The following is a 21,598-nucleotide window of genomic DNA, read 5'->3' on the forward strand; positions in this document are numbered from 1 at the left end:
GAATTGCAGAGGAGTTGCCAGCCAGACCTAGAGTAAGCAAGACATGCCGGAGAGGTAAATTCTATGAGTTCTGGGGCAGCACATAGACTAATAGGAATGGGTTAATTTAAGTTGTAAGAACTAGTTAGTAATAAGCCTGAGCTATCAGCTGAGCATTTACAATTAATATTAAGTTTTTGTGTGGTCAATTGGGAATGTTGCCAGGACAGGAAAACTCCAGCTACAACACGGTAACATGTCAACCCAGGCAAATCTGTCTATGTCATTTCAGAACTAGGCCCATACAATTCCAAGTCCAAAGGGAATATCAGAACAAATCCACCAGGCTTGCAGAAAACATTGTTAGGACAACTCCCACTTTAGTGTTTATAATTTCCTAAACATGTGTAGCACAACAAACAAACAGTACAGAAATAGGAGCAGCTGCTTCTGTCTAAGTAACACATGGGAAAAGCCTCAGCCAACAAAAATGTGTCCAAAACTTTTAATATTATGTAAAGAGTGTTATGAAGGGAATATTTTAAACCACCAATTAAACACACTCTTACATACTTATTCAAAGGCATGGATGCACACACACACCGCCCCGATTTCAAACCCATTCCTATATATCCCAAGTCTCCTTTCCACCCTCCCAGGAGGCTGAGAGTCCAAGTGACACCTACTAATACAAACATCACGGGAGTCACATCTAAGTGTCAAGTTTTTAGCAGCCACATCAGAAAGCAGGAGAGGGTTAGGGGACAGTTCAGTCAATAAAGTTTGCTTGCTATACAAACATGAAAACCTGAGTTGAATCCACAGAACCAAGTAAAAGAGCCCAGTGGTACATACTTAAAATTCCAGCATTGGAAGGCCAGGAAAGGTGGATCCATGGGGCTTCCCAGCCAGCCAAGCTACCCTAATCAGCAAATATCACAGCAGCAAGAGACCCTGTCTCAAAACAAGGTGGATCCTGAGGAATGACACCCGAGTTGTCCTCATACAACCACACATATGCACATACAAAAATTAAGTGAAAAGCCTGTGGAAATCTAATGTGTATTTTACATCTATAGCACAGAAAACTTGGGCTTCTCAATGTGAAGTTCTCAAGAGCTATGTGTCACCTGCCCTACTATGCGGTGCAACAATGAGACCCTGCCTCATTTAAGATTGTTGCAGTTGCTGGGAGGTGGTGGCGCACACCTTTAATCCCAACACTCGAGAGGCAGAGGCAGGCAGATCACAGTGAAAACACAGTGCAAGACTGCCCAGGAAAAATAAAATAAATAAATAAATAAAAAAGGCTGTTGCAGTGACTAACCAAAAATCCTCTTGTCGTACTGAAATCGTCGCTCCAATCCTTCCACAGCCAGTTAGTCATTAACAACTTTTTTCCACATAAAGGCCAATGGGGCAAGGCACAATGAGGCAAACCTACAATCCCTGGCATTTAAAAGGTAGAGGCAGTGGGATCAGCAATCTCAGCTATACGACACAAGAGCCATCTGTCCCACTCCAACACAGTGGTGTGTGTCTGTTTGTGAGACAGACAGAGTCTGGAGACATAGGCCAGGCTAACTGCAAGCTCCATATTGTCCTACTTTCACCTCCTGAGTGCCCAGATTACAGGGAAGTGGCAGAAGGCATTTCCCTGGAGAAGGCAAAACAAACATGCAACCTGCTGTTGCTTTTATTGGCTCCAACATGGTTTCTTCAGAGGTGTCAAAAGCAATCAGCTTTGTCATATCCAGGTATCCCAGAACATTGTTGATATCCCTACTCTTCTTTTAAAAAGGGAAAATAAAGGAATTACATCCATGAAACTTTAAAATGCGAATTTGCACTGTCTCGGAAATACAGGAGTAGTGCAAATGGTGCTGACTGCTTGAAAAATACAAGACACAGACAATAAAGTCTTAACAGACAGAGGAAGCAAAACCTCCAAGCTTGCTCCACAGCAAGGAGGCTCTGTGGAGGACAGCCTGCCACTGGATTCCATTATAAGTGAGACTCAAAGAATGGGGCCAGGCCTGGAGCTATAAGTCTATAGCCCCACACTCAGAAGGTTAAGGTTCAAGTTTAAGGGCAGCCTGGAAAACACAATGAGACCCTGCCTCAGGAAGAAAGGAAAGGAAGGAGAGAGTGAGCACCTAGTTAGTGGAGAGAAAGGAGGTACTCCAGATCTAACTGCAAGGATAGAGAGGAGAGACAAATGAAGCTTCAGCAACCTCACAGCAGGAAAGCAGGCCACAAGGACCAGAAAACAGAAAGAGAAAGGGCAACGCCAGGCCAGACCTTGAAGGGCTCAGCATGAATGCACAACATGCTCAGGTTTACTGCAGACCCAGAGAGATCAATGAGTTTTAACTGAGAAAAACAGACATTTCATCATCGACAGTAGGGAGCACACAAAGTACTTTTCTGACTTTCAGAAACACTAGTGAATGGGAGTGGACACATTGAAGCTGAGTAAGTACTTTGCAGAGGATCTATCACTACAGAGGAGAGAACAGAGCCTGATCCAAAAGGGATCAGTCCAGAGAAGATTCCACAAAGGCTCAACTCTGAAAAATCAAGGTTTCTCCTAATTACCATGTTTCCTTCACTGCCAACAAATTTCCACCTCATCAAAACCTAGTTTCCCCTTTTTATTCCTGCCTGCACTCTGCTTACCTGTGGAATTCTTAGCCACCTGGGAAACACAATGCTCAAAGAGCAGATGCCTCCACACAACATGTTCCAAATGCACCACTGCAATGCTGAGAGCAATGCAGCAGGAAGTCTCATCATCCAGTTCACTTTTATGCTTAAGCCCAGGGGCTGGAGAGATGACTTAGCAGTTAAGAGCACTGGCTGCTCATCCAGAGGACCTGGGTTCAATTTCCAGCATCTACATGGTGGCTTACAACTATCTATAACTCTAGTTCCAAAGGCTTTGATGCCCTCTTCTGGTCTATGCAGTCACCAGGTACACATGGGGTACACAAACATACAAGCAGGTAAATACCCATACATATAAAATAATAAAATAATCTGGGGAGTGAATGGTTCTTAACAGTTCAGCAGTTAAGAGCACTTGTTGCTCTTCTAGGGAACCTGGGTTCAGTTCCCAGAACACAGGGTAGTTCACAACCACTCTTCACTCAAATTCCAGGGGATCCAATGCCTTCTTCTGACCTCCTCAGACACCTGGCACATAACATACATCCAGAAAAGAGACACACAAAATAAAATAAATCTTTTTAAAAAAAGGACAAAGTTTGGCATGTTGGGTCACAGCCAAGAAAATTCACTTACTTTTTGTCAACTAATTCAAATATTTCAAGTATTGTAGTTTGTTCCTCTATAAATATGCATGTTCAACTTGAATGAACAGCCATCATCCCTTCCAAGGGGACCTGTCTAAGAAGCATATCCATTAGGCAATTCTGTCATTTTGAGAACATCACAAACTCAGATGGCATGATGTCACTGGGCAATATACTCCTATGGAACCACTGTCATTTACATGGTCTGATGGTGTTGGAAACATCATTAAGCAGCCATAACTAGACATGAGAATCTGTTTGTTTTATACAATTTCAAAAGCAATGATTAAGATATGTAAAGAATGACTTATTCAAGGAATAGGAGACTCTTGGTTTTGTTTTAAGGAAAAGTAAGAGCAATGACAAATTTGGAGCAAGGTTCTCCCAGAAGCTTGTGAGAGAAAAAAAGGAACAAAGACCTAGAAAAAAGGCATGGTCTATTCTGGAGGGAAGGAAAGCTGCACATGCCAGAATAGGGCTGTACACAAGTCAGAGAGGAAGAAATTTAGAGCTTTCACCAAAACATCCAAGGTTCTGCTCTCTACACCTCTGATCCACCAAGCAGGAGAAAGGAAGCACCATGCACCCAGACAAGAGGCACAGTGGTAACTGTTCTCTCAAACAACACAAACGAGTGTGCTCAGTGGGGTAAAGGCACTGCTGCCTGCCAAGACTGGCAACCTGCATTTGGTTCCTGGGACTCACATGGTGGGCAGGGAGAACTGACTGCAGCTCCACAGCACCTGTGAGTCTCTGCAAGGGCAGTTTCCATTCCAGAAGACGGCTGCACTACATGACTGCCACACGACCTATCAAAATTGTCTTGATATAAATGGTACAGGTTATAGTTACATGTGGGCTGACATGGAACCCCAGGAAGAAAACAGGAAGGTTCTGCAGCTTCTTGTAGGCTTAGTGGTCGTGGTCCCATATAACCCTTCTCTCCTATGGTGAAACAAAGGCACAAAGAACAAAGAATAGGAAATGACAACCAATGAATGAAAAGACTGAAAACAGAGAAAGATTTGGGAAATCTAGTATCCAAATAAAACTGGTTTTAGTATAACATGCTCATACAGTTTTTTTATGGGGAGGAGGAGAATAGAACTGAACCTAGGGTCTCTGGCATGCTAGGCAAGCACTCTACCAGTGAGCTGTAGTCCAAGCCCTACTTCTTAAAAATCTACCTTCATTCATATGCATCATGTGCCTGAAGTCCCTATGGTGGCCAGAAAAGGTTGCTGGATCCCCTTTGAGTTAGACTTAAAGGTGGTAGGGAGCAGCCCAATGTCAGACCTTGGAAGCTGGAAGTGAACCTGGGTCATCTGCAAGAGCAGCAAGGGTTCTTAACTGCTAAACTACCTCTCCAGCCCATAGTCCTATATTTTTTAAAATTCACCATGTAGCCAAGGTTTGGCTCAAATCCACAGTGCTTGACTAACAGGTATGCCCTGTCACAACCAGCTTAGAAGAACATACTATAATCTACTACCTTGATGGTGAACACAAAAAGTAAAATGGTATTTCCCAGAATTAATCAAATAGAGCTGTCTTTAGGACCTATCTGTACAGGCCAACCCAAACACTGGTGAGACAAAGTGTCATGGATGTTCATGAAATGCCATGGCTGCAAAGATAATCTTGAAATCTGTCTAGTGAAGAGAAAGTCACAGAAACAACACAGACTAAGAATGTAAAATGACACCAGCCTCCTCTAGTAATTTTGAGGACACTTCACAAAGAGGTATTCTGCAGATTCTCACCCTTTTTCAAACAGCCCCTCAAAGTGTGCTTCAGAAAACAAGGCAAACACACAGGAAACCAGAAGTCAAGATGCCTCGCAAAAGAGAGGAAGGCACAGAAGCTTTGAAAAAGGTTAAAAGGAACACATCCAGAGAAAGGCAAGCGGCATGGGGTTCTAGACAGGATGTATCCCAATGAGAAGGGCAGACAGGTTGCTGGATGTATCTGACTATGTTAAAAAATTCTGCAAATAGGTCACTGCTTTAAGGAATAATTAACCAAAGTTTACCTACATTTAATACTGATCTCAGTTAAAAAGTATGTTTTAACTGTTAGAAGATGAAGGGGGGAGGAGGTATGCATGCAACAGATCCACCCTCCTCTTCATAGCCAAAGTAGAATAGACTAGAAATATACAGAGGCACTGAAGACATTGGAGGTGAACAGAGCCAACTAAGCAGGTCCAAGTCCACCAGGAATGAGAAAGGTGAAAAGACGACTGTTCCTGTTTTTGTCACAAATCTGACAGACACGCTTTGCCTCTCTAAGAATAGTCTTTGTGAAACATCCATAGGCAGAATATTTTTCAAATCAGCTAAGACAAACTTAAAACAGCGTCTGCTGTGGCATACTACAACTCAACATAGTACAGTTAGATCTACAGCTTAAAAAAAAAAACAGACAAAATGATACATAAGACCTAGAAAAGGTTTAGTAGGACAAATTTATTGAACTTCTAAAAAATGCAAGTTAATTCAAACTATGGCCATTCTCCTACTATTCACCAGCAGGCACTGAGCAATGTTTAAGCTGTCATACCACGACACCGGGTGTTTTCACAGTGAGGTATATGCACTTCTTGTAGGCCTATGTCATTGGTTCATGACTTGTTCGGCCACAAAGTAGCTTAATGACTTCCCAGTGGTTAAGGTTTTATTTTGACTTTTTAAGTTCAGGACAAAATAGAATTTTTCTGAACACAAGAATCGTCCTTGTGCAGTTACTGAATAAATAGCTACTATGGAGATTATGACAGCTGCTAGTGTCATGGTGATGTGTTTCCTGCTACATTCACAGGAATGTACTACACAGCAAGTGACCCGGACACCTCATACTCCAAAGTCATTCCCATAGCTACTTTGATCACAGGGAGAGTTAAGTTGTTCTAGACACTTCCTATGATGTCATAAGTTACATGAGAAGTGTGTTTGCCACACAAAAACACAATAGATTAATTTCCTAAGCTCAAACCACAGTGAAACAGTGTCTTTAGATTCCAACACAAGGGCAAAGGAAGTTTTCACTTTTGAAAAGCCATCTGACTATTACGGTGAGGGGCTCTATCACTTTAGCCTTCAGTTGGGAATTTACAATGTAACAAGAACTTGATAGCATCAAAAGATCTAATAGAACTTAGCACACACCATCCACACTGAGTACACTTAACTGTTAAGTCGGCTGCAACAGCACTTGTCTATGTAAAAGGATACTCTGAGGCCATAAGATGCTGAGGGCACTTACCACCAAGCTGACAGTCCTATCCCCAGAACCTATATGGTGGAAGGACAGAAACTAGCTTCCTCAAGCTGTTTATCCCAACAATGACACTCCAGTATGTGCATATTTCAAAGATGAATGCTGTTACTGATCTACATTAACAGGAGAGACATAGACCTGATTTGAGATAGCCGAGAGGGTAGTTCTGTCTTTGAGAACTACTAAGTGTAGTATTACCCCCTAAAAAAAGAATCAGTCTACTCCACAGACAAATCTGTACCAGAGAAAACAAAATACAACTGTCACATTTTACATCTCATCAATGGAAGTCTAAAAACACACCCCTTTTTCATAAGGATCTTCTAACATTCTTTTTGGCATATCTGGTTTTGCCTGCAAAACCCAAACTATTTTCCAACTGGCCTGTTATAACGTAAATTTACTCTATATAACTTCCTGAGTAGTTGCATTCTAGGAATCCTCTTTAGCCACCTGCCAATGACTCTAGGGCCACTAGAAACATCTAACTTTCCTTATGTTTCCTCGTCCTAGTATAGAACAAGGTGTCTTTAGATTCCAACACAGGGGCAAAGGAAGCCAACCAGCATGCTGGTGAGCAGAAATGATAATACTAACCAACGTGAAGAGATCATTCTATAAACTGCCAAAGCTAAGGACCCTCTGTCAACAAAGAAAAACAGAAGATACCTCTAAAATATTAGAGCCTACCACAAAATATTAATGAATTTTATTAGTCAAAAAGTACTAACTAAGGGCTGGAGAGATAGTTCAGTGGTTAAGAGCACTATCTGCTCTTCCAGAGGACTCAGGTTCAGTTCCCAGAACATGGCAGTTCACAAGCATCTGTAACTACAGTTCCAGGGGATCCAATGCCTTCTTCTGACCTTCTACAGCACATGCACACATATAGTTCACATACATACATGCTTGCAAAATATGCATAGTTTTAAAATAATTTTTTTAAAAGTAAAACCAAAAAAAATGCAAACCATATAAAACAGAATCCACAATTCCTTGCTCAGAAAATATTTAAAATCCAACTTAAAAAACAAACAAACATTATTACACTAATTTAATGAAACACTCTTAAGAATTCACAAAGCAATTAGCACAGTTCTAACACGTGAGAGACTGAAGCAGGATGATAGTTACAAGTTTGAGGCCAGCACCACAGAGGGGGCCCTTGTCTTAAAAAAAACCACAAAGAAAGAAAAAGCAGATACATTAGGCAAGGAGAGTAGAGAGGCTGAAGGGATCCATGGGGGAAGTTCCCACATAGAAGTCACAGGACAGGGATATATAGACACAGATGGAGAAAATGGCAGTGATACATGGCAGAGAACGAATGTCACTATGGAAGTGCAGGGTCCTCCTCCTTCTTGGGGGGTTGGCAGGTCATAGGCAAAGCATCATTCTGTATGCCTAGGATCAATCAGGTGGCAATCATAATCAAAGGGTATTACAGCTCCAAAACTATTATAGAGATGAATGGGGCAATATAGTACCAAGAGTCAAAAGGCCTTGGGAGATAATGCCAATTAGAAGATACAAAAGGAAGCCATCAAAGAGTAGCTAGTCTTGGAGCCAACAGAAAATCTGAAATGTAGATGAGCAGGTCAGTCTCACTTAGACATAATGGTCCCCTGTGGAATTTCCTATTAAATGCCAACTGAGCCAGAGTCAAATATGCAAAGTCAATCTCTGGTCTTCAATCAAAAGTTCCAGTAAAGAGTTACGGCAAGTAGTACTCAAAAAATGCAAGGTGTCTGGCTAGAAGCCACTGGAAGAAAATGAACCCCCGCCCCCCAGGGTCAAGCAGACTGGGCCTAAGGTCTCATGTTCTTCCTCTGAACATTACTCCAGCTTGCAAGGTTTGGCTGCTCCTTTGGTGGCCAGCTCAATCCCCACTGGATACAGGACCCACTGAGTTCTGCAGATTCCTAGATAAACCAAAGCCAGCTACCTTGGCTGCTCTTTAATTTCCAAAAACACCATAGTACTACACAGTATCCAGTGCAGATGGACTGCCCAGACCTGCTTACCCAGCTCTACTGTCAAGAGAGAACATGTAACTGTTTTCCCATGTACAAGAATTCCAGGAAGGAAACACCTGATGATCTTAAAAAGTCTTACCTTTCAAACCAAGGTTTAAAACTAAAAGAAATGTTTTCTTCTCTGTGGCTCCTTGCCCATTACAGGTTATCCTGGTGACAGCTATCTTCCAAATTACCGCATTAGCAGATTAGCAGGAATAAGAGAGGATATTGTATGAAACAGAAGTGTTCCTGTAGAAACAAAAACAAAACAGATAATCACATGTATTGTATTTGGTCTGATGACAGCTGCCATTAAAAAAAAAAATACTGGCTTGGGGTCTTGATTCCCACAGAACTACAGAGAATTAAAAAGCTCAAGTTGAAGCTTTTCTATGTGAACACTTAGAAAATAGATATTCCTATACTCCAGTTTTTATTCCACCCTAAAGTATAACCTGGAGATAAATACGGATGCCACAACAGCACTGTGAGTGAAGAACCATTTCCTTCCTATCTATGAAATGACACGCTCGTCAACAGAAGGCTGACTTTAAGCACTGCACTTTAAGATGCTAAGCAAAGGGCTGGGCAGATGGTTCGGCAGTTTAGAGCACTAGCTGCTCTTGCAGAGGACCCAGCCTTGATCCCCAATACCCACATGGTGACACACAACTGTCTGTAACTCCAATCTAGGGCCTTTTCAGATACCACACACATGGTGCATACATACTGGCAAAATACTCATACACATAAAATTGTGTGTGTGTGTGTGTGTGTGTGTGTGTGTGTGTGTGTGTGTGTGTATGTGTGTACGTACAAACATGGGACCTGTCATTACTAAAGGTTAAGTCCAGTTCCAGCTGTCATTCTGTGTTAAAGTTCCAGATAGCCCTTTTGCTGGGCATAGTGGCACACCCCTTTAATCCCAAGGCAGATGGAGCTGAGTAAGTTCATGGCCAACTTGGTCAACATGTTGAGTTCAGGACAGCTTGGGGGGGGGGGGGGGTGACGGGGACGACCAGACTGAGAGCCTGTCTCCAAAAATAAATATAATCTAAGTTAAGATACTCTCCAAAATGCATACAATATGCAAAAATTGGCATTAAATTTGTGTAGTTCCAGGTCCCTCAAGCTAATCTGTAATCAATTCCAAATACCATCAGTAACCACCTATTCTGTCCACCTGCAAGCAAAATACCCATTCCACTCTTAGAGGATCCCAGCAGTATCATCAACACAGTGCCTGCAGTCCTATTTAAATGCCAAAAGCACACACAGTTGTCAGTTGGGTCTATCTACACACTGTGAATTCAGACTGAGCTAAACTGCCTAAGGATGCTGGGGCATCATCTACCCTTTAGGGAAAGAAACTTTGTTCAAGGGCCTATGGATTTTCACTTGGACTGTGTCTTTGTTTCATTTCCCATTGCTGTGATTAAACAAACAAACAAACAAAACAAACAAAAACCCCAGAAAAACAAAAACCTTAAACAAAAGCAACTCAAGGGAGAAAGGGCTTACACAGTTCAAGGGTCCTGTCCAACATCGAAAGTCAAGACTACACGAGCTTGAAGCAGCTGGTCACATGGGATCCACAATCAGGAAGCGAAGAGTAATGAATGCTGCTGCTGCTGCTGCTCAGCTCCCTCTCTCCACTTACAGAGTCCAGGACCTCGGCCAGGACCACCCACAGTGGTCAGGTCTTTCTTCCTACCTCAAAATAATCCCCACAGGTATGGCCAGTGGCCGGTTTCCCAGGTGACTCTAGATTCTGTCAAGATGACAGGTAACAAAGACCATCACAAACTGATTAAGGTGTGTGTTTAATACCAAGAAAATCTGTATACTTAAAAATGTTAGAATAGTAAGAAATAAGATGCAGAAGAACAGAACTGGGTGCCAGTACAATACTGAGACTGCTGGGTAAAGAGGAATAATCAATATGCACTGAAAATAGATCTACAAAACAACAGTAAAAGAATGCTTTTTGGTTTTGTTCATGTCTATTCCCCAAAGCACAAATTACAAGCAAGAAGACAGCAAAATCAGGAGTGCTAGAAACAGAATGTTGATCAAATATTATGCTTAGATCCTAAATCTCACTCTCTCCTTCCACACTAGCAGATTCCCTCCCATAAGCTAAAAGACAGCTCTTTGAACTGGGACAGCCACACTGAAAAAATTCAAAGAGCTACAGAACCAATGCCAGGACAAGGAATGTCATACCCCACCCCAGTCAGGATCCTTTCTTTGGTTCTTCCTTTCCTGGCCAGCAAGCAAGACCTTTACTCTTCAGACTGAAAAGTGAAACTGTCTTACGAGTTAGGTGAATGAGCTTGATGTGTGTGTGTTGGGGGGGAGGGCACTGACGGGACACCACACGACTTGGAATTTTATTGGAGCTTATTAACCAAGTGAGCCAAACTAGTGATCTGCTATAATGCCCGGGTCAATAAGCCCTGCCTAACACTGAAGCTGCCCATCAGCCACTCTCATCTGTTAATCTTAAAAGTTCAGGGTTTGGTGTCCTAGGGGTGGGGTGCTCAATGGTTAAGAACCTAAGTTTGGTTCCCAATACCCAGGTTAAATAGCTCCCAACTGCTTTTAGCTCTAGCTCTAGGGGATCTGAAAACTACTTCTGTCCTCTAAGGGCACTGATACTCATGTGCACATACCCAAATACTTCTGTACACATATGCGAGTAAAAGCAAAATAAAATGTTTAGTCATAGGAAGTTCCATTTCAGCAGTTCAAGAAACTTCAAAACAACTGAATTAGCTCCCTATGTGTGTATTCAGGTATGCTGCTGAAGATGAAACCCAGGCCTCAAGTATTTCATGCACAAGCTTTATCAGAAGTGACCCTCCAGCCTCTCCTTAACTCCTCCAGAAACTGTTTGCTGAGTTGATTCTCTTGCACAACTCTGAACACACCCAGGTGAGGAACTGCTCAACCATAGCTGCTCTACAGCACACCTACCTCAGTGGCAATGCCTATGCTTCAAGTCAGGGTCACACACAACTGAAACCAGGTCTCCTTCATTTCCCATCACCTAAACACATTTTTAAAACTTTCTTTCATTTCATTTCTGAATGCTGGGTGTAGATTTCTGGCAGTAATGATAACTAGATGAGGTCAACTTAGATTTCTTATTGTAAAGTAACCATTTTCTTTAGTGACTCATCAGTAAGCAATCTGCAAGAAGACATGCACAGATGATGCTCTTAGAAAATTCACTTGAGAGTTTCAATACTCACTGGACAGTGACACTATGATACTTACATATATTTATATTTGAGACAGCATCTCACATAGTCCAGGCTGGTCTCAAACTCACTACACAGCAGAGGATGATGTTGAACTCCTGGTCTTCCAGCTTCAGGTGTGCCTACCAGGTGCCACACTACACCACTCAGCTGCCTTCTGCATTTATGACCTGACTTTCTAACTGTGTAAGGTATGTTCCTGTCTCCCCACCCACTCTTTCCTGAATTCATTATTAGTATGAACTCATATACTCTTATTAGCACCATGTTCACAATGTCCCATATTTGGCCATATGAGCTGTCCTAGAAGCTTTTGTGTGAACTCCCCTCACAGCATGTTCCTGGTTCATATCATTCCTTTCTCTGCCACAACTTTGGAAATCCACCATTCTCCAAGAAGTCCCGATTCTGGTCAGTGGAAGACATTTGTAACTGAAAAGCTAAGAAGTACACAAAAGAGAGGTGGCGCTACTTCCTCTGCTCTTTCAGTGGTGAAGCTTAGAAAGAATGGCAGTTCCTAGGATTAACTCTCCATTTGTGCATCTCTGACCTTTACCCATGAGCAAAGCCAAAGATTACCAGACTGCTTCAGAAAGCCTAGCATGAAGAACGCCATAGTAAACAGAAAAGTGCAAAAGAAAACAGAAAGACTTTATATATATATACAACACACATTTAAAAAGTCATTGCTACCTCCAGAAAGATCAAGATAATGCGTCGTTAAACACCCAGTGCCACTGAAGGGTGGGGGCCTTCAAAATTTAAAGACTCAAAGCAGAAATTAAAAACTGAATAGAAAGGTTTTAAAATAAAGAGGATAGAAAACAAGGAAAGAAATTAGAGAATTCCTGAAGGAGACTTTCACAAGAAGCATCACTGAAGTTCATGAGCTAGCCAGAAAGCGTAGCCTGGGGCTTTCACAAAGAATTCCAAAGATAAAAAGCTTTGGGTTTCTCAAAGTCACACTAGAAAGCTAAAGGACTTTGTGAGAAGCTGGGTGAAGGAGGAGAGCTTAGTGGGAAGCACTTGTGAGGTACCTCTATACAATCCAAAGCAGCCCCCAAATTACTCTGTGAGGATGTGGAGAAATCCAAACCTTCATGCACTGCAGAGAGAAATGGAAAACACTACAGGGACTATGGAAAAGCCTGTTGGTTCCTCAAAATAATGAAAAATAGACTTGTTTGTTACAAAACAAACCACACAAGAAAAAAATTACCAGATGACCCAGCATTTCCACTTCAGGTTCTATACAAAAGAATGCTATTAACTCGGTTAACAGAGTGCTTGCCCAGCACCACAATGCCCTTGGTTGATCTCCAGTATTGCATAAACAGTATGTTGGTGCCTTCCTGCAATATCATCACTTAAGAGAGAATCAGAAGTTCCTGATTATCCTCAGCTATACAGTAAGGCCAGACTAGGCTTCATGAGTGCCTCTAAAAAAACAACAACAAAAACCCACATTATTCTCAACAGCTAACATGTAGTGCAAACTAAGTGCCCACCAACAGCCAAACACAAAAATTATATTCAGCTGTAAAAGAAAAGAAAGGGGCTGGAGAGATGGTTCAGCAGTTAAGAGCACTGGCTGCTCTTCCAGAAGACCCAGGCTCAGTACCGAGCACCTATGTGGTGACACACATGCAATCCCAGCACTCAGGAGGCTGAGACAGGAGAAGCTCAAAGTGAGCCTTAGCTACACAGTCATGGACTAATAAAAAGTAATTGTAAAAACATCAATAATTGGGAGAAACATAAAACTTAAAACCTCTGTATCTTCAGAAATATCGCCCAACAATATACATATACCTGTAACTCTATCAGGTACCTTCAGAAACATCAACCACTAAGCCTGGGAAAGGCTATCAACACTTCAAAGCCATTAACCAAAATCACCACACCAAGAATGTAAGAAGACTACCCTGTCAAGTACAAGGCACCCTCGGGAAGCCCACCCTCCATGCCACCTTAGGAAGGCCATATCAGTAGGCGATGCATTTTAAGCAAAGACCCTGGCACCTGACTGGATTACATCACTGTCTGGCCATGCTCACTAGTAGCACTCACATCACTTCAGCTTAGTCTAACCCACTATGAAAACACAGCCAACCCATAAATTAGTAAACCAGCATCCAAAGTAAAGGCCAGATGAGCACCTATGCTTGCTACAGTCACAGTGGGTAAGAAATTACTTACTATACAACCTAATGGTCAGGCTACACCTCACCAAGCCAACCTCAAGTACTCTCAAGTCAACACTTCCTCAATGTCACCAGAACTTTTTACATAGCATATGAGCAACCAAGTGATTAAAGTTGTAGAAGAGTACATTTCTTTCCTTTCTTTTTTAAGACAATCTCACACTTTGTAGCCCAGGTTAACCTCAACTCATTATGTAATATCAGGCTGGCCTCCAATTTGCTGCCATCCTCCTGCCTCTGCCTTCCTAAGTGCTGGAATTACAGGCATGGACCAACCTGCCCCATTGAAATGAACTAGTGCAGTTCATAAGTTGATATTTCTCACTAGAGCAGCAGCATTCCTTTAAAGCCCAACAGGGAGATCTAGGCCTAAGGTGACACACATATTCAGTTCTCAACAAATAATTTCTTCTCTTTGTATTTGTTTTACCTACAAAATGAGAAACCTTGAGACTAAATCACCTCTCAATCTTACAATTCATTCCTACAGATGTAAGAAATAAGGAAATATGGACAGGTCAATCTGATGGAGACAATTCCTTAACTGAGATTCTTTCTAAGTGTGTGGATAACAACCAAGATTAGCTATCACAACAAGCATGCTTTCTTAACTGCTGAGCCATTTCTCCAGCCTCTCATTTTGCTTTTTCAAGACAGTTCTTCACACTGGAGAGATGGTTCAGCAGTTAAGAGCACTGGCTGCTCTTCTGGAAGATCTGGGTTCGATTCCAGCAACCACACAGTGGTTCACACCTGTCTGTGACACCAGTTCCAGGGGATCTGAGATCCTCTTCTCAACTCCACAGGTACCAGGCATACATGTGGTATACAGACAAAACATTCAAACACGGCCGGGTGGTGGTGGTACACGCCTTTAATCCCAGCACTTGGGAGGCAGAGCCAGGTGGATCTCTGTGAGTTCGAGGCCAGCCTGGGCTACCAAGCAAGTTCCAGGAAAGGCACAAAGCTACACAGAGAAATCCTGTCTCGAAAAAAACAAAACAAAAAACAAAACAAACAAAAAACATTCAAACACATAAAATGAAAGGAAGAAATCTTTTAAAAACAAGGAAATAAAAACAATATCAGGATATGAAGAAAAACAAGCCAGTGAGTAACAAGTCTCAAATGTTTAAGAAGTTACTTACATAAATTTAAACTGAAAATGACAGAGAATTTAAAGTTCCTCCAAGCCGGACTTTAACACCTTTAACCGCAGCATTCAGGAGGCAGAAGTAGGCCAATCTCTGTGAGTTTGAAGCCAGCTTCATTTTTTTTTTTTTTAGTTTCAGGACAACATAGTGAAACCTTGGCTTAAAAAGTAGGGGAAAAAAGTTGCTAAATACAACGTTCTCTGCTGTAAGACCAGTCTGTTTGGTTGTGTCAAGTCTCTTACTTAAAAAGATAAAAAGGCCAAACTGCAAAAGGGTCCACAGCACTGTGTTCATGTAGGTAACATGAGAATGTACAGCTCATAAAGACTTGTTATCCCCATATACACTAGGCATACCATGCGATGTTCAGGGTTCTCAATGGAATCAGACACTTGCTTACTCTGCCAATGAATCAAACCAAGTAAAATTCGATGAGGCCTTGATGGAAGATATGCTTGTTTCTAGGTACAATCAGGTAAAATGTAGTGTGGATCCATTCACAAATCTTGTAGGACATCACACACCCTTTTCCTGTCGTATGTCATCCAATAGATACATAAAACAGGACCAAATTCCCCAAAGAGAATCCTAGCCAGCCTCTGAAGAAGGAATCCGCACCGACTAACATAAGTTTCTAAAGGTGATGGCCGCCCCCGTAGGGTGACCAGCACAGCTCTTTTCAAAGGCTCAATTCTTCTACAGCCTGCTCTGGCTTATACCAGACACACTGGTATGTTTTTCAATCTTTAAATAAGAAAAAGATTACCAAAGGATTTGACTAATAGCTTAATTTAAAAAAAAGAAAAAAGAAAAAACAACAACAAAAACCTCTATGCCAGACAGTGGTGGCGCACCCACCTTTAATCCTAGCACTCAGGAGGAAGAGGCAGGTGGGTCTCTGAGTTCAAGGCCAGCCTGGTGTACAGATTGAGTTCCAGGACAACCAGGGCTACACAGAGAAACTCTGTCTCGAAAAAATATCACCACCGACAACAACAAAACAAACAAAAACACAAAACAATAACAGAAACCCTCGAAATCCTTTCCTGAACCATTAGTGTTTGTCTTGTATAGACTTCATGCCATGTAAGCAGGCCACGAATGACCATGTCATTTTCAACTTTTGCTTTTACAAAAAAAAAAAAAAAAAAAGCCTAAGCTCCCCAGGATGGAACTGCTGGAGAACAGGACATGCACTTCTAGTTAGGTCACACACACCCCACCACCACCACTGTTGTATGAATGCCTGATCCCCCCCACATCCACCAACACTCCAACATGTTCTTTTCTATTTGGAGGAAGGCTGAACATTATTGTTCGCATTTTTTTGATGTGTCCGAGTCTGCACCTGAGTGCAGGTGCCTGCAGAGTCCAGAAGAAACTATCGGGGCCACTGGCACTGGAATTACAGGCAGTTTTGAGCTGTGTGCAGGTGCTGGGAACGAGCCTTGGGTCTTCTATATATACACACATAGAACGGTACAGACTCTTAACCAGGGAGCCGTCTCCCCAGGCCCCCTTTTTCACATTTTGGAAAGCCATTTACACTTTACTTTTCTGTCAAGTATCTTTTTGTCCATGTCTATTGGGCTAGGCTGGTGGTTAGTGCTTTGTATTTTTATTTTTATTTATTTATTTATTTATTTTTTATTTTTTTTTATTTTTTTTTTTTGGTTTTTCGAGACAGGGTTTCTGTGTGTAGCTTTGCGCCTTTCCTGGAACTCACTTGGTAGCCCAGGCTGGCCTCGAACTCACAGAGATCCGCCTGGCTCTGCCTCCCGAGTGCTGGGATTAAAGGCGTGCGCCACCACCGCCCGGCTTGTATTTTTATTTTTTATAGCATCTGACAGCATTCCCTCTTCAATTATTATACTCGGGTACTATCTGAACTAGTCAACTTCTAGTGGGGTTCACCCCAGTTACCCTCTTTCAGTTCTCATTTTAACTGCTCTCAATGCAGTTCACCAGAAGACACCCCCACATTGGAATGAAAAATGTTCTCATCGGCTGACCTCTCTGACGGCAAGTTTTCTTCTCCCCAACTACTCCTCAGGCTCTCTGCCTGGAGAGCGCCTGTGATTCTTTCTCTCTCACAGTAGCCCTCAGTCTTCCAGGTTAACCAATCCTGAAGAAAACTTCACCTTTTAGTCAGTTTCCTCAGCGACTGAAGCAAAGCTTAGGAGATCCCAAACCAGCTTGGAGGAATGAGGGCAGTCATTGACATTGGTTTCTAACTATCTCGTGCCTCTGCTGCCTGTACCTCTTCAGCACATCCTACCAGCACACATCATCACAGCCAGTAAGTTATTAAAGTACCTCTAGAAACACAGTTCTTTTTTTCAAAAGATTTATTTATTTACTATGTATACAGTATTCTACTTGCATGTATGCCTGCACACCAGAAGAGGGCACCGGATCTCATTACAGATGGTTGTGAGCCACCATATGGTTGCTGGGAATTGAACTTGGGACCTCAGGAAGAGCAGTCAACGCTCTTAACCTCTGAACCATCTCTCCAGCCCTAGAAACACAATTCTTAAACCAGTGGGATCATCTCTGTACTTTAAACACCAGTGCCCAAGTAGTAGACAGTTTCCATAAAGGTCTCACAGTCAGCTAAACCATCATCTACATAAACTAGTGACAGGCAATCATGCAGAGAAGGCCCTGCTTTCCATCACATGCTACACAAGCAAATCTTCCCTGCACTATGCCTTCCCCAGCTCACTAAAACATGCCTCCAGTTGTGAGAGACAGACTTGGCTCCTACTGCCACACACCCACCTTCAATCCAGTTCATTCAACTTTATAACCTCCTTAACCCCTCCCTCCTCTCAATCTTCTGCCACTGCCTTGAAGATGAACACAGCCACTTCTACTTCTTTCTTACTTGGGTTCTTTCTTGATCAGGGTTTCCTGCTACTCACGTGTACAGTTTGTGATCTACACTTTCTCTGTAACACCCACATAAGGCTTCTGAGCACCTGAATCACAATGCTTTTGAACAGAGACATGGTATGAATGAAAAACATGCCATGGACTTCAAAGACCAAATAAGGGGTCAAGGGTATGATTCCATGGCAGAGTGCTTGCCTGGCATGTCTGAAGCCTTAGGCTCAATCCCTAGTATAGCTTCAAGATTAAATAAAAACAGAAGTTAAAAAAAACTTATTTATTTTGTTAAAATAATGTTAAATGTTACAATAATATTTTGCAGCTGGACAGTGGTGGCACACACCTTTAATTCCAGCACTCAAGAGGCAGAGGCAGGTGAATCTCTGAGTTTGAGGGCCAGGGGTACACAGAGAAACTCTGTCTCAAAAATAAATAAATAAATAAATAAATAAATAAATAAATAAATAAATAAATAAATAAACGAACAAAAGATATTTTGGACATAGTGAGTTAAACACAAAACAAAAAATTCAAATGGCTGGGGATACAGTGCAGTGGCAGAGTAAGACCCATACACACTGCCTCACACACACATAACTATATATATGAGGTGTGCTGTGTATGTATCTTCCCCACTTTTCTTTTCATATATAGTACCTAGGAAATGTCAGTACACAGCTTGACTGCCATCCTGAGACAGGGTCCTGAGTGTTACACTGAGAGCACCAGCCAGCCCCAGAGCCACTTTCTTTAACCAGGTATGATTAAAGCACAGCAAACACTAGGCCTGACAAAGGACAGGTATTAGACATTTGTCAGATGAATTATGACCAAAATTGGTATCATTTATGTACATTCAACTAGAGACAAAGTATACTGGGAAGTAGCAGCACTCACCTTTAATCCCAGGACTCAGGAGGCCAAGGCAGGTGCACGTGAGTTTAAGGCCAGCCAGGGCTAGAATCAAATCCTGTCTTCAATAAAATTGATAAAAAAAAAACAAACAAACTTTTGATTAAAGGCTAAACAACAAATTTTTAATTATGTCTTAGTTGAATGATATACCTTGTATTTGTTTGTTTTGTTTTTCTGAGACAAGGTTTCTCTGTGTAGCCCTGACTGTCCTGGAACTTGCTCTGTAGACCAGGCTGGCCTCAAACTCAGAGATCCACCTGCCTCTGGGATTAAAGGCACCGCCCTCCCACCCCCTCACACACACCTGGCGAAATGAATGGTATTCTTAAAATTGGAATCAAGCAAAAACATTTACAATTAGCCTTTGGATATGAACACACTAGGACATGAACACACTTTAGATATGAACTGTTTACTTCTTTAATATTAATCACCCTGCCCCTGGTATTTCTAATTTTCACACAGAAATTCTCATTAGGATTCAGAAACTAAAGATTAGCTATTCAAAGTATAGAATCTTTAAAAGAATTTTAGAATTTTGAAAAAACCCTCAAATATTGATCACAACTCAAAAAGTTCAATGAGCCAATGGTAAGAGGCAGTTCAGCAGAAAATAAGTATAGCAAACTTGGCCATCTAGTGATCAAGAGCTGGAGCCTATGCGATACTACCAAAGAGGGTATAGTTCCCAAAATGACAGGACTGTCACCCCACAGAAGACAGAAAGTTGTTCATTTGGCCTTTACACAGACAAATTGGGGCTGGAGAAGTGGCTCAGCAGTTAAGAGCACTGGCTGCTCTTCTAGAGGACCCAGGTTCAGTTCCTAGTATCCACACGGTAGTTAACTCTAACTACAGTTCCAGAGGCTCCAACCCCCTCTTCTGGCCTCTGCAGGCACTGCACACATGGAATGCAAAACATTCATGCAGGTAAAACAAATCTAGCTAGGTGGTGGTGGCAGGTATCTTTAATTGCACCCCAAGCTCCTGACCCACAGAGCTGCAATGCTTAATGTTCCCTTCTGTCTTGGGTTGCTGTGTTGGAGGTAATTATTACAGCAGCGGATGGAGAACTGATAATAAAAAGGCAGTTTTCGCCGGGCGGTGGTGGCGCACGCCTTTAATCCCAGCACTCGGGAGGCAGAGCCAGGCAGATCGCTGTGAGTTCGAGGCCAGCCTGGGCTACCAAGTGAGCTCCAGGAAAGGCGCAAAACTACGCAGAGAAACCCTGTCTCGAAAAACCAAAAAAATAAAAATAAAAAAAAAAAAAAGGCAGTTTTCTGTAAAGCAAAAGTCAATATACACTCTTTATCAACAAGGCTATATAGGCAACCGAAGAACTTATGAAGAAATATCTGTAAGCCAGGCGCTGTCTGAAGAGGCTGAGGCAGGAGGATTATCTGGGGCTTGTTAGGCTGACTGACTTAGTGAGTGATCCTTACCAAAAAAAAGGCAGACAGTGGTGGCATACACCTTTAATCCAGCACTGGGGAGGCAGAAGCACACTTTACATATGAACTGTTTACTTCTTTAATATTAATCACCCTGCCCCTGGTATTACTAATTTTCACATAGAAGTTCTCATTAGGATTCAGAAACTAAAGATTAGCTATTCAAAGTATAAAATCTCTGAGTTCAAGGCCAGCCTGGTCTACAAAGAAAGTTTCAAGACAGCCAGGACTGTTACACAGAGAAACCCTATCTCTGAAAGAAAAAAAAAAAAAAAAAAAAAAAGTAGATACTGTCTGCAGAAATGATACCGAAGGTTGTCCTTCTGGCTTCCAAGTGTTCACACTCAAAAAAAGTCCTGACCTCACTCGTGCGATTTAAATTTCCGTATGAGGCTAGAGAAATGATGGCTCAGTGGTTACAAGTAGTTGCTGTTCTTCCAGAGGATCTGAGCCTGAGTTCAATTCCCAGCACCCACAAGGGTGACAGACAACTGCCTACAAATCCAAATCCAACTCCAACTCCAGGGAGTCCAACATTGTCTTCTGACAGTACCCACACACACAGAGAAGATGCATACGCACGCGCGCACACACACAAAAATAAATAAAGAAAATAAACCACCACATGACACAGCTACCAAGGGTTGCCTCAAGATGGGGGGGGTGCAGGGGGGCCACTCCAGAACATAAGGTTTCTGCAGGCATACCATAGCTGCTCAGCTCCATGAACGCACTGAAAACAGAAAAAAGCATGCTTTAAGCAGGTGTAAGTCTGTCTTCCAGCACTGCTTCTGAAGAGCTTGAGAATCTACATCACGCTTTTTGTTCTTTGAAACACGGTCACACTGTGCAGTCTTGACTGGCCTGGGACTCAGAGATCTGCCTGGAGTGCTGGGATTAAAAACATGCGCCTCCACACCTGGCATGCACCATGCTTTATTGACCAAACATATCCTAACGTTCTCATCTGGGCTCCACAACAATCTAGTTATGTTTTTCAATTTTCACACAATGCTGACTAACCCAGTGTTAGTTAGGAAGCCACTAGGCCAGCATTCAGAATGCCACTGCCCTCCTGCAAGCTGCTGCTTTCCAGCTCATCAGAACCAAAGCTTACACTCCA

At 42.2% G+C, this 21,598-nt stretch overlaps 1 protein-coding gene across 29 annotated transcripts in view; it reads right to left on the bottom strand.

Annotated features, from left to right (window-relative positions):
- Ppp6r3 (protein phosphatase 6 regulatory subunit 3) overlaps nt 1-21,598 on the bottom strand; it is a 128,053-nt gene that overhangs the window by 88,563 nt on the left and 17,892 nt on the right. For 19 of the 29 annotated variants that reach the window (XR_013046487.1, XR_013046469.1, XR_013046458.1 and 16 more), the window contains exon 2: nt 8,688-8,839. The gene's annotated coding sequence lies outside the window, so the exon portion shown is untranslated. Of the gene's footprint in view, nt 1-3,282; nt 3,388-8,687; nt 8,840-10,111; nt 10,362-21,598 lie in introns of those variants that run through there. The other 10 variants (XM_076556247.1, XM_076556241.1, XM_076556216.1 and 7 more) reach the window with 5 other exon arrangements.

This window comes from Peromyscus maniculatus, chromosome 1 (assembly GCF_049852395.1).
Source record: "Peromyscus maniculatus bairdii isolate BWxNUB_F1_BW_parent chromosome 1, HU_Pman_BW_mat_3.1, whole genome shotgun sequence".
Lineage (NCBI taxonomy): Eukaryota > Metazoa > Chordata > Mammalia > Rodentia > Cricetidae > Peromyscus > Peromyscus maniculatus.